This window comes from Jaculus jaculus, chromosome 10 (assembly GCF_020740685.1).
Source record: "Jaculus jaculus isolate mJacJac1 chromosome 10, mJacJac1.mat.Y.cur, whole genome shotgun sequence".
Taxonomy (NCBI): Eukaryota; Metazoa; Chordata; class Mammalia; order Rodentia; family Dipodidae; genus Jaculus; species Jaculus jaculus.
The window spans coordinates 25129837-25142130 of record NC_059111.1 but is presented as its reverse complement, the minus strand read 5'-3'; the positions used below and the strand labels follow the sequence as shown (position 1 = coordinate 25142130).

General features: G+C 46.3%; 1 non-coding gene across 1 annotated transcript; it reads right to left on the bottom strand.

Moving 5' to 3' along the window:
• Positions 1 to 2973: 2973 nt before the first annotated feature.
• On the bottom strand, positions 2974 to 3137 carry LOC123464298. Its single transcript, XR_006639525.1, has one exon. It is a non-coding gene; the product is annotated as a U1 spliceosomal RNA (small nuclear RNA).
• Between the last annotated feature and the right edge of the window lie 9157 nt (positions 3138 to 12294).

Sequence of the window (12294 nt, the reverse complement as noted above, 5' to 3'; positions counted from 1 at the left end):
CCAGCTGATGGCGTTGTGAAAGGGTATGGAATTTTTAAAAATATTTAATTTATTTTTAATGCTTTTTTTTTGGGGGGGGGGAGGTTCAAGATAAGGTCTCACTCTAGCCCAGGCTGACCTGTAATTCACTATGTAGTCTCAGGCTGGCCTCGAATTTAGAGTGATCCTCCTACCTCTGCCTCCCAAGTACTGGGATTAAAGGCATGTACCACCATGCTTGAGTTTAATCCCAGCATTCAGAAGGCCAAGGTAGAAGGTTGCTGTGAGTTCAAAGCCAGCCTGAGACTAATTCCAGGTCAGCCTGAGCTACAGCAAGACCCTACCTTGAAAAACCAAAAAATTAAAAATAAAAATAAATAAATAAATAAATAGAATAAAAATAAAAGAATGGAGGGCTGGAGAGATGGCTTAGTGGTTAAGGCGCTTGCCTGCAAAGCCTAAGGACCCAGGTTCAATTCTGAAGGCCCCACATAAGAACCTAGGTTCAAGTCCCCAGGACCCATGTAAGCCACATGCACTAAGTGGCACATGCATCTGGAGTACATTTGCAGTGGCTGGAAGCCCTGAAGCACCCGTTATTCTCTCTCTTTCTTGATTCCAAAAAAATAAATTATAAAAAAAGGAAAAAGGGGCTGGAGAGATGGCTTAGCGGTTAAGCGCTTGCCTGTGAAGCCTAAGGACCCCGGTTCGAGGCTCAGTTCCCCAGGTCCCACGTTAGCCAGATGCACAAGGGGGTGTACGCGTCTGGAGTTCGTTTGCAGTGGCTGGAAGCCCTGGCGTGCCCATTCTCTCTCTCTCCCTCTACCTGTCTTTCTCTCTGTGTCTGTCGCTCTCAAATAAATAAATTAAAAAAAAAATTTAAAAAAAAAAAAAAAAAGGAAAAAGAATGGAGATGGGCGTGGTGGCACATGTCTTTAATCCCAGCACTGGGAAGGCAGAGGTAGGAGGATCATTGTGAGTTTGAGGCCAGTCTGAGATTACATAGTGAATTCCAGGTCGGCCTGGGCTAGCATGAGACCCTATCTCAAAAAACCAAAAATAAATAAAAAATGGGCAGGCCAGGGCCTTTAGCCACTGCAAAGGAACTCAAGACACATCTGCTATCTTGTGCATCTGGCTTAGGTAGGTACTGGGGAATTGAGACTGGGTCCTTAGGCTTCACAGACAAGTGCTTTAAATGCTACACCAGTTCTCCAGCCTAGGTGTGGAAATTTTAAGAGGTGGGGCCTAATTAAAGGAAATTGGGTCACTGAGGGTGTTCAACTAAAGGCAATATTGCTATCCTGGTTCCTTCCTCTCTGTTTGCTTCTGGGCCACCATGAGGTGAGCAGCTTTGTTCTGCCAAGTCCTCCCTCCGTGATGCACTGTGCGACCCAAAGCAACCACGGATAGAAGCCTGTGGAAGCCGTGAGCTCAAGCAACCTTTCCTCTCAAGGCGATTCACTCTGGTATTTTTGTCAACAATGGTGAGCTGACTCACACAGTACTGAAGGAAGGGAGCAGGGATCATGATGGGGTGAAAGCCCGAGGAAATAAAAGACCCAATTTCTCTCAAGAGGTACCAAGTAAGCCCAGATGTTGGCGTCATCACCTATTGACACCAGTTGAACCTGTTTCCATGTCCTGAATGATGGGTGCTGAGGAATTGAGCTGAGACTGGAGCGAGTCAACAGAACCAGGGGACTCCTGGCTATTTCTGCTGTGCAAAAAAAAAAAGGGGTGGGGGTGGGGAATGGGCTAGAGGGATGGCTTAGCAGTTAAGGCGTGTGCTTGCAAAGCCAAAGGACTCTGGTTCGATTTCTCAGGACCCACGTTAGCCAGATGCACAAGGGGGTGCACGCGTCTGGAGTTCATTTGCAGTGGCTGGAGGCCCTGGCACCCCATTCTCTCTCTCATAGTGTCAGCAGAGTCACGGAGTGTTCTGCAAACAGAATGTAACAGGAGAAAATCCACCTACACCCAGGGTTGAAGACACCCCGGGTTGAAGCAGGAACGGGATTTAGATGAAGCAGGGGACAGGAGTATGGGAAGGCAGGTCCAGGGGAGGTCAGGGCATGTATGAAGACCCCTGGGTAGGACTGGTCATGGTGCTTCTGGGGACTTAACCAGGGGAGGGTGGTGATACCAAGTTAGTGAGGGTGGCAGGGCTTCTCCAAAGTCATGACAAGAACTTGGGGCTTGGTTTCTAAAATGTCCCTGCTGCAATCATCTGCAGAATGTGTAGGAAAAGTTACCCAGCAGAGAGGCTGGGGCAGAGTCTAAGCTGGAGGCGCGCTGGAAGAGAGGAGGAGGAGTGAACAAGGATGACATGGCAGGTGTTGCACTTGAAGTTGAGTGTGACTTTCTGGGTGAGGAACAGACCAAGAATAACTTCGAGGATTTTGAGTAACTATTAGATAGAGAAACTTGGTTTTTTTTTTTTTTTTTTTTTTTGAGCTAGGGTCTCACTGTAACCCAGGCTAACCTGGAACTTACTCTGTAGTCCCAGACTGGCCTCGAACCCACAGACATCTTCTTACCTCTGCCTCCCAAGTGCTGGGATTAAATGCATGCTCCACCACACCTGGCTTGGATAGAGAAAAAAATTTTTTTGAGATAGGGTCTTCCTCTAGCCCAAGCTATTATGGAATTCACTTTGTCATCTCAGGGTGGCCTCAAACTCACAGTGATCCTCTTACCTCTGCCTCCCAGGTGCTGGGATCAAAGGTGTGCACCACCATACCCAGCTTAGAAGAATTTTTTTCTTTTTGAGGTAGGGTCTCACTCTAGCCCAGGTTGACCTGGAATTCACTCTGTATTCTCAGGGTGGCCTCAAACTCACAGCAATCCTACTACCTCTGCCTCCCCAGTGCTGGGATTAAAGGTGTGCGCCACCACAACTGGTACATAGAGAAATTTTTGACTGAGATGGGGAAGTTTACAGAATAGAATGTTTTGAGACATATTAAGTGATATATATATTTTTTTTCTTTTCAGGGGAGAGCGCGAACGCAGTCCCCCACTACCACAAATTATGCAGTCGAGTTTCCCGCATTTGGGGAAATCGCAGGGGTCAGCACATCCGGAGTGCAATGGATAAGCCTCGCCCTGGGAAAACCACCTTCGTGATCATGGTATCTCCCCTGCCAGGTAAGTATATATTAAATGATATTTAAGTGTTAATGATTTCAAGTTCACTATCAGACATACTGGAGCTTAGAAGTGAGACCAACATCTGAATAGGAATCTGCTCGTTGTCAGTATATGAATGATATTCATTTCTTTCTTCCTTTTTTCTGAGATAGAGGCTCCCTATGTAACCTGGGCTGGTATAGAACTCATGATCCTTGTATATGCCACTTTCTCATTGCTGAAATATAATATCTGACCAGAAGCAACTCAGGGAATGAAAGAGTTGATTTCAGTTAATAGTTCCAGAAGGTGGTGTGCATCATGGTGGGGGAAGCGTGGCAGGAGCAGGAAGCCAGTGTCACACCATCACATCAGCAGGGAGGGAGCAGAGCAGCGTGATGAAGGCTGGTGCTCAGTTAGCTTTCTCCTTGTCATACAGTCCGAGATCCCTGCCATGGAGTGCTGCCCACAATTAGCATGGGTCTTCCCACCTCAGTTAATCCCATCTGCAAAGCTCTTAACAGACAAATCAAGAGGGTTGTTTCCATGGTGATTCAAAATCCTCTCAAATTGACAACCAGAAATTAACCATCACATCTTGCCTACACTCCAGAGTGTTGGGAGTACAGGTGTGGGCTAGGGAGATGACTTAGCTGTGAAGCACTTGCCTGCAAAGCCTAAGGACCCAGGTTTGACTCTCCAAGACCCACATGAGCCAGATGTGTAAGTTGGCGCATGCGCCTGGAGTTTGTTTGTAGTGGCTAGAGGCCTGGAGTACCCATTCTATCTGTCTCCTTTTTCTCTCTCCAATAAATAAAATATTAAAAAGAGATTACAGAGCTGGGTGTGGTGGCGCACGCCTTTAATCCCATCACTTGGGAGGCAGAGGTAGGAGGATCGCCATGAGTTCAAGGCCACCCTGAGACTACATAGTGAATTCCAGGTCAGCCTGGACACCAGAGTGAGACCCTACCTTGAAAAACCAAAAAAAAAAAAAAAAAAAAAAGAGATTACAGGTGTGCCACACCAGCCAGCATATGGATAGCATCTAAGCAGGAAAACAGATAAGATCACTGCTATAGATAGCTGCATGTTGCTGGGATGAACATCCAAACGCGACCCAGTGTAAGGGAGCAGGGGCTTAAGTCAAGCTTGCAGATTCAAGGGGAAGTTCTACTGATGGAAGAAGGAACGGTTTCCACACATCAAGCAGACAGAATCAACCAACACCAAAGCAACAAACACCAACTGGCAACAAGCAGAACCCAAGCAGAGCTCACACTGTTTCCTTATAGCTTTGGGCTGGAGTTCAGATCCACCCCCAGTGACATTTCCTCCACCCAGGTGGCTAGTGATCCAAGTTACAAGCTTTACTAAAACACCTGAGTCTTTGGGGCCCATATATTCAAACACCCACAATCAATGAGAGAGGAAATATACTGGGACAAGACCCTGGGCTCCATGTTGAGCCTATGGAAATCCTGAAAACAGCCTAGATGAAAGGAAAGGAGCATACAAAGGGAATGAGGAGTGAGACAAAACAAAACAAGGGCAATAAACATGCCTCTTTAGAAGAATTGCTTGAGATTAAATGAGCTAATATTTATTTTAAATACTTAATTTATTACATTTCCCATTACTTAGCAGGGTTGCTATTAATGTTATTCAATTTGACTTTTTTGTTTGTTTGTTTTTTGGGGGGTATAGGGTCTCCTTTTAGCCTGAGCTGACCTGGAACTCACTATGTAGTCTCAGGGTGGCCTTGAACTCGTGGTGATCCTCCTACCTCTGCCTCCCAAGTGCTGGGATTAAAGGTGTGCGCTACCACGTCTGGCTTTTGTCCAGTTCTTCATATATCTTGTCTGCTAATCAATACTGACTTCTTTGGTGTAGAGTCTATGTTTTATTCACTTTGAAAATGTCCCCTCACCTGTCACCATTTGGCCATAGAAAGTAGAATTGATGCCAGGCATGGTAACGCACACCTTTAATCCCAGCACTCGGGAGGCAGAGGTAGGAGGATCTCTGTGAGTTCAAGGCCACCCTGAGACTACATAGTGAATTCCAAGTCCAGGTCACCTTAGGCAAGAGTGAGACCTTACCCTGAAAATCAAAAAAAATTGAAAATTTAAAAAATAAAAATAACTGGAAAAAAAATTACAAGTGAAGCTGGGCATGGTGGCACATGCCTTTAATCCCAGCACTTGGGAGGCAGAGGTAGAAGGATTGCTGAGAGTTCAGGAGTTCGAGGCCACCTTTGAGACTATATAGTGAATTCCAGGGCAGCCTGACCTAGAGACCTTACCTCAAAAAACAAACAAAAAATGGAGCTTGAGAGATGGTTTAGCCATTAAGATGTTTGCCTGCAAAGCCAAAGAAGCCCAGTTCAACTCTCCAAGACCCACTTAAGCCAGATGCAGAAGGGGGCACATGTGTCTGGAGTTCCTTTACAGTGGCTGGGTGCTCTGATGTGCTCTCTCTCTCTCAAATAAATAAATAATATATATTTATATTTTAAAGGGTGGCTTGGGTTCCCACCAAGAATAGATGGTAAGACCCTATTGCTGAAGACTCCATATACTTGGGCTGCAAGGTCATTGAGATGAGCTGATTACCTCCTCCATGTAGACCAGCTGACAGAAAGCTGGAAAAAGGCACTCTGCATGCAGCCCTATGGAAGAGAGAGAAATCACCTGTGAAGATACTCAACAGTGGACACTGCAAGCCTTATATTTGGCCAGCCAGGCCAAATGAGCTAATGGATGCAATAGTGGCACGTCTGTTATGGGGGAACAACCACCTTCTCATTTGACTAGAGGCCTGTTCCATGGGAGGGAATACATCCCTGATACTGAAAACCTACAACAGGGGCAGTCATGAGCCCTAGGGGTGTAACGTCTGCTGCTGTCTGGCTAAATGTATATACTATGCTCATCAAACTGCCCAGTAAGCACTTCTCTTAATGTTCATACCCATATATTAATGTTACTCTCACTTTTGGTTAGAGAATCTTCTCTTTTCAGATGGTAGTAACTTTGGGATGACTCAGAAGGCATGATGGTACAGAGAAGATATAGGAGGAGTGCTCAGCACTGCAATATCTCGATCACACCTTCCAAGGCTCAGGGTCCATTGTAGAAGAGGTGGCAGAAAGAATGTAAGAGCCAAAGGAAGGGTAGGACTCCTTACAGTATGCTCCTCCAGATACAAAATGGCCTGGATATCCATATCCTCACAATGCCTGACACTACCTACACAAGACCATCATAACAGGAGGAAAAGATCATGACATCAAAATAAAAGAGAGATTTTGAAAGCTGGGTGTGGTGGCGCATGACTTTAATCCCAGAATTTGGGAGGCAGAGGTAGGAGGATCGCCATGAGTTCAAGGTCACCCTGAGACTACATAGTGAATTCCAGGTCAGCCTGAGCTAGAGTGAGACCCTACCTCGAAAAACCAAAGAGAGAGAGAGAGAGAGAGAGAGAGAGAGAGAGAGAGAGGCGCAGATAGAGAGAGGGAGAGAGAGAGACTGAGAGGGGACGGGAATAGGATATGATGGAGAGTGGAGTTTCAAAGGGAAAGTGGGGGGAGGGAGAGAATTACCATGGAATATTGTTTATAAATTGTCAAAAAAAAAAAGGGCAAGTGACAGTTTTTTTCTTTTTGGTATTTTGAGGCAGGGGTCTCATTCTAGCCCAGGCTGACCTGGAATTCACTATGTAGTCTCAGGGTGGCCTCGAATTCACAGCAATCCTTCTACCTCTGCTTCCCAAGTGCTGGGATTAAAGGCGTGTGCCACCACACCCGGCGGCAAGTGACATTTTGCAGAGTCTTGAAGAAAGGTGTGTTTAGATATTCAGAAAGGAGGTAATGGGGCTGGGGAGGTGACTCAGTGGATAGTCTTGCTGCACAACCATGAATACCTGAGTTGGTGTCCCCAGAACCCAAGTAAAATCAGATGCTAATGTCAGTGTCACCCAAGCAGGCTTAGGGTGAGAAGGGAGGCAGAGACAGGAGACTCTGAGGCACTCACTAGGCTGTCATTCACAGTGGTGAGCAATGAGGGACCCCGCCTCAAACAAGGCACAAGGTGAGGACTGACACCGGGGTGTCCTCTGACGTCCACATGCACATGTACGCCCACGCTCACACCCATGAGCGTGCACGCACCCCACGCACATGCTACAGGAAGGGAGGAGAGCCGGACAAGACTGAATGAAGAGAGGAAAAGGTGACTGCGGAATACAGTTGCTGGGCGTGGTGACATGCGCCTTTAACCAGCCCTCGGGAGGCAGTGGGAGGAGGATCGACATGAGACTAAGTTCCAGGTCAGCCTGGGCCAGAGTGAGACCCTGCCTCGGAGAAAGGGGTGGGTTCTGGGGAGATGGCTCAGCAGTTTAAGGCACTTGCTTGCAAAGCTTGATGGCCTGGGTTCAAGTCCCCCGGTACCTGCATGCATAAAGTGGCTGCAGGCATCTGGAGCTCAGTTGCAGTGACAGGAGGCTCTGGTCAACCCATACGTGTGTGCTCTCTCTCTCTCTGTTTCTGTCTGCCTCTTTGTCTCCATCTTTTTTTTGTTGTTGTTGCTTTTTATTATTATTTTTTAAATTTTTATTAGCATTTTCCATGATTATAAAAAAAATCCCATGGTAATTCCCTCCCTCCCCCCCACTTTCCCCTTTGAAATTCCATTCTCCATCATATTACCTCCCCATCACAATCATTGTACTTATATATATACAATATCAACCTATTAAGTACCCTCCTCCCTTCCTTTCTCTTCCCTTTATGTCTCCTTTTTTTTTTTTATTTTTTTATTTTTTTTGGTTTTTCGAGGTAGGGTCTCACTCTAGCCCAGGCTGACCTGGAATTCACTATGTAGTCTCAGGGTGGCCTTGAACTCATGGCGATCCTCCTACCTCTGCCTCCCGAGTGCTGGGATTAAAGGCGTGCGCCACCACGCCCGGCTTTATGTCTCCTTTTTAACTTACTGGCCTCTGCTACTGAGTATTTTCATTCTCACACAGAAGCCCAGTCATCTGTAGCTAGGATCCACATATGAGAGAGAACATGTGGTGCTTGGCTTTCTGGGCCTGGGTTACCTCACTTAGTATAATACTTTCCAGGTCCATCCATTTTCCTGCAAATTTCATAACTTCATTTTCCTTTACCGCTGAGTAGAACTCCATTGTATAAATGTGCCACATCTTCATTATCCACTCATCAGTTGAGGGACATCTAGGTTGGTTCCATTTCCCAGCTATTATAAATTGAGCAGCAATGAACATGGTTGAGCATGTACTTCTAAGGAAATGAGATGATTCCTTAGGATATATGCCTAGGAGTGCTATAGCTGGGTCATATGGTAGATCAATCTTTAGCTGTTTTAGGAACCTCCACACTGATTCACAATGGCTGGACCAGATTGCATTCCCACCAGCAGTGTAGAAGGGTTCCTCTTTTTCCACATCCCCGCCAACATTTATGATCATTTGTTTTCATGATGGTGGCCAATCTGACAGGAGTGAGATGGAATCTCAATGTAGTTTTAATCTGCATTACCCTGATGGCTAGTGACGTGGAACATTTTTTTAGATGCTTATATGCCATTCGTATTTCTCCATCTTAAATAAATAAATTAATTAGAAAAAAACAGCAACACACAATCTGGGGAGAGATCAGAGCAAATTGCAGGGGTTCAGCTTTGGGCCGGCAGTGTAGAACTGTGGTTCAGTGGCATAGCTCTAACTAGCATGCATGGGGCATTGGGTTCATACCCAGATATGAAAAAAAAAAATTTTGTTTCAAAGAAAAATATGTCCTGGATACAGGTATATTGTTAATATTACAACAGCACAGCAACAAGCCCCAGCACTTGAGAGGCAGAGGCACAAGGGTCGAGCTTGAGGCCAGCTTGGTCTATGGAGCAAGACTCTTGGACAAACAAACAAAAACAAGGCTGATATTCCCTTTGGCTAGGTCTCAGGATTTGGTGGACAGATGCTATTTTAGGAGGACTTCGGTGGCAGCTGTACCACAGCAGCAGTGGCCATTGTTACTTGACCAGCCAGCGTCTCCCAGCAGCGTGAACATACCAGTTAACAGTCAGGCGCAACCATAACACTAGCGTGTCATTTCAGAGTGGGGAAAGCCAAGATGTGTATATCATAGTCTAGAAATAGTTGTTTGAGTTTTAAAATGTCTAATACATTACAAGCCCTTCACTTAAAAAATGGCAAGTGGGGGCTGGAGAGATGGCTTAGCGGTTAAGCGCTTGCCTGTGAAGCCTAAGGACCCCGGTTCGAGGCTCGGTTCCCCAGGTCCCACGTTAGCCAGATGCACAAGGGGGCGCACGCGTCTGGAGTTTGTTTGTAGAGGCTGGAAGCCCTGCCGCGCCCATTCTCTCTCTCTCCCTCTATCTGTCTGTCTCTCTGTCTGTCACTCTCAAATAAATACATAAAAATTAAAAAAAAAAAATGGCAAGTGGGCTGGAGAGATGGCTTAGCGGTTAAGCACTTGTCTGTGAAGCCTAAGGACCCCGGTTCGAGGCTCGGTTCCCCAGGTCCCACGTTAGCCAGATGCACAAGGGGGCGCACACGTCTGGAGTTCGTTCGCAGAAGCTGGAAGCCCTGGAGCGCCCATTCTCTCTCTCTCTCCCTCTATCTGTCTTTCTCTCTGTGTCTGTCGCTCTCAAATAAATAAATAAAAAAAAAAGGCAAGTGGTGGGCTGGAGGGATGGCTTAGTGGTTAAGGCGTTTGCCTGCAAAGTCAAAGGACCCAGGTTCGATTCCCCAGGACCCACGTAAGCCAGATGTACAAGGGGGCGGCACGCATCTGGAGTTTGTCTGCAGTGGCTGGAGGCCCTGGTGTGCCCATTCTCTCTCCCCCCTCTTTCTCTATCAAATAAATAAATAAATATAAATATAAATATAAAAAAAATGGCAAGTGTTTTGCATAGATTATGCAGGTAGCTGTCTTCTCATAATTATTTACTTAACTCTGGGGAGGTCTAGGAGTTCCAACTATGCTTGCTTGTGGCCCAATGGGCAACCATTTAATTCTAGTTTTGCACTGACAGGTACTGTGACCTTCAGCAGTTATTCAACCCCTCTCTCTCTTAAATCCCTTAGCTATAAATGTAGAATAACACTTTGCATTCATCCAGACACTGGGTAGGATGGGTTGCATCAAGTGTGGGTAAGCCCCACAAATTCTTCAGGCAAAGTACAAATTTGAGTGAAGGGTCATTAAGGATTGCAGAAGTGTAACTAACGACTGGCCCTTGTTGTGCGCCCTTTTTCTGCGGTTCCTTTATTGACCTGTGCAAAAAGATCAGCTTCATTGGATTTTGTTTCCATTTTCCTGGTTATACTTAGATCTAGGGGAAAAAAAAGTCTTAAGTGGATTTTTCTGTTGGGATTCTTAGCAAGCAGGTTCTAGTTTTAACAGATTTAGGCAGTCTGACGACTTGCAGTGAAATTTCTGCTCATAATGAATCTTAAAGGTGTCAACTCCATAACTTTCCCGTGAAAACTCAGAGGCATACTCTGCCACTGAAGTTTAAAGATAACTTGCCTGAGTCTCATCAACCAAATGAAGCTTTCTAATCAATTATGAACAGAGGGAAATGGACACAGTAGCGGGTCTAGAGGGATATGAGCCGCAGCACAAACAAAGGCACAAATGCTAATGGATGGCAACTCGGAGGACACGGCCCACGCTTGAAGTAATTGCGAATCATTTCCACGGATGGCTTGGATGAGCGTCAGAGCTGAAGTCACAGCTGTCCTTTAAGTTCTTTAGCTGTCCCCCTCATTTCAAGGAAGAGAAAATAAGCCCACAGAGGAAGGGTGATTTGTCCCAGGGTGGCTTTGAGGGCCCAGAATATAGGTCTCCCAATGGGGTCGACTTGGTGCCTATTACAGCAGCAAGATGCAGGTAGGTAGCCAGGTATGGTGGCCCATGCTGGTATTCCCAGCACTACAGGGGCCGAGGCAGGAGGATTGCCATGAGTTTGGGGCAAACCTGCTTTCTAGTGAGACTCTGTCTCAAAAACAAAGGTGTGGTGGTGTACGCCTTTAACTTTAATCCCAGTACTCGGGAGGCAGAGGTAGGAAGATCACTGTGAGTTTGAGGACACCCTGAGACTACATAGTGAATTCCAGGCCATCTTGGGCTAGAGTGAGACCCTACCTCGAAAAACACAACCAAACAAACAAAAACAAAACAAGAGGCAGGCAAAAAAAGGGGGGGTAGTTGTTGGCCAGAGAGGTCCCCGATGCCCCCAAAACATTATAGGCCATTGCTGAGGCTCTTGGCTTCCCACCAGGAATAGATGGTAAGACCCTATTGCTGAAGACTCCACATACTTGGGCTGCAAGGCCACTGAGAAATCCTGCTGGAACTGAGCTGATAACCTCCTCCATGTAGACCAGCTGACAGAAAGCTGGAAGAAGCCATTCTACATGCAGTTCGATGGGAGAAAGAGAAATCACCAGTGAAGATACTCAACAGTGGATACTGCAAGCCTTATAATTGGCCAGCCAGGCCAAATGAGTCAACCGGGTGCAATAGTGGCACATCTGTCATGGTGGAAACCAACTGCCCTCCAATTGGACTGGAGGCCCGCTCCATGGGGGGGGAAACACCTCCCTGATACTGAAAACAGGGGTAGTCATGAGCCCTAGGGGTGTAACATCTGCTGATGTATGGAAAAATGTATATACTATGCTTACCAAACTGCCCAGTAAGCACTTCTCTTAATATCCATACCCTTACATTAACGCTACTCTCACTTTTGGTAGAGAATTTTCTCTTTTCAGATGGCAGTGACTTTGGGATGACTCAGAAGGCATCATAGTTCTGGAAAGAAGTGACTGGAGTACTGAGTAACATCTCGATCGCACCTTCCAAGGCTCAGGGTCTAATGCGGAAGAGGTAGTGGAAAGCATGTAGGAGCCAAAGGAAGGGTAGGACTTCTTACAACGTGCTCCCTCCAGACATAAAATGGCCTGGATATCCATGACCTCACAGTGCCTGACACTATCTACACAAGACCATCATAAGAGGAGGAAAGATCATGACATCAAAATAGAAGAGAGACTGGTTGAGATGGGGAGGGGATATGATGGAGAATGGAATTTCAAAGGGGAAAGTGGGGCGGGAGGGTATTACCATGGGAT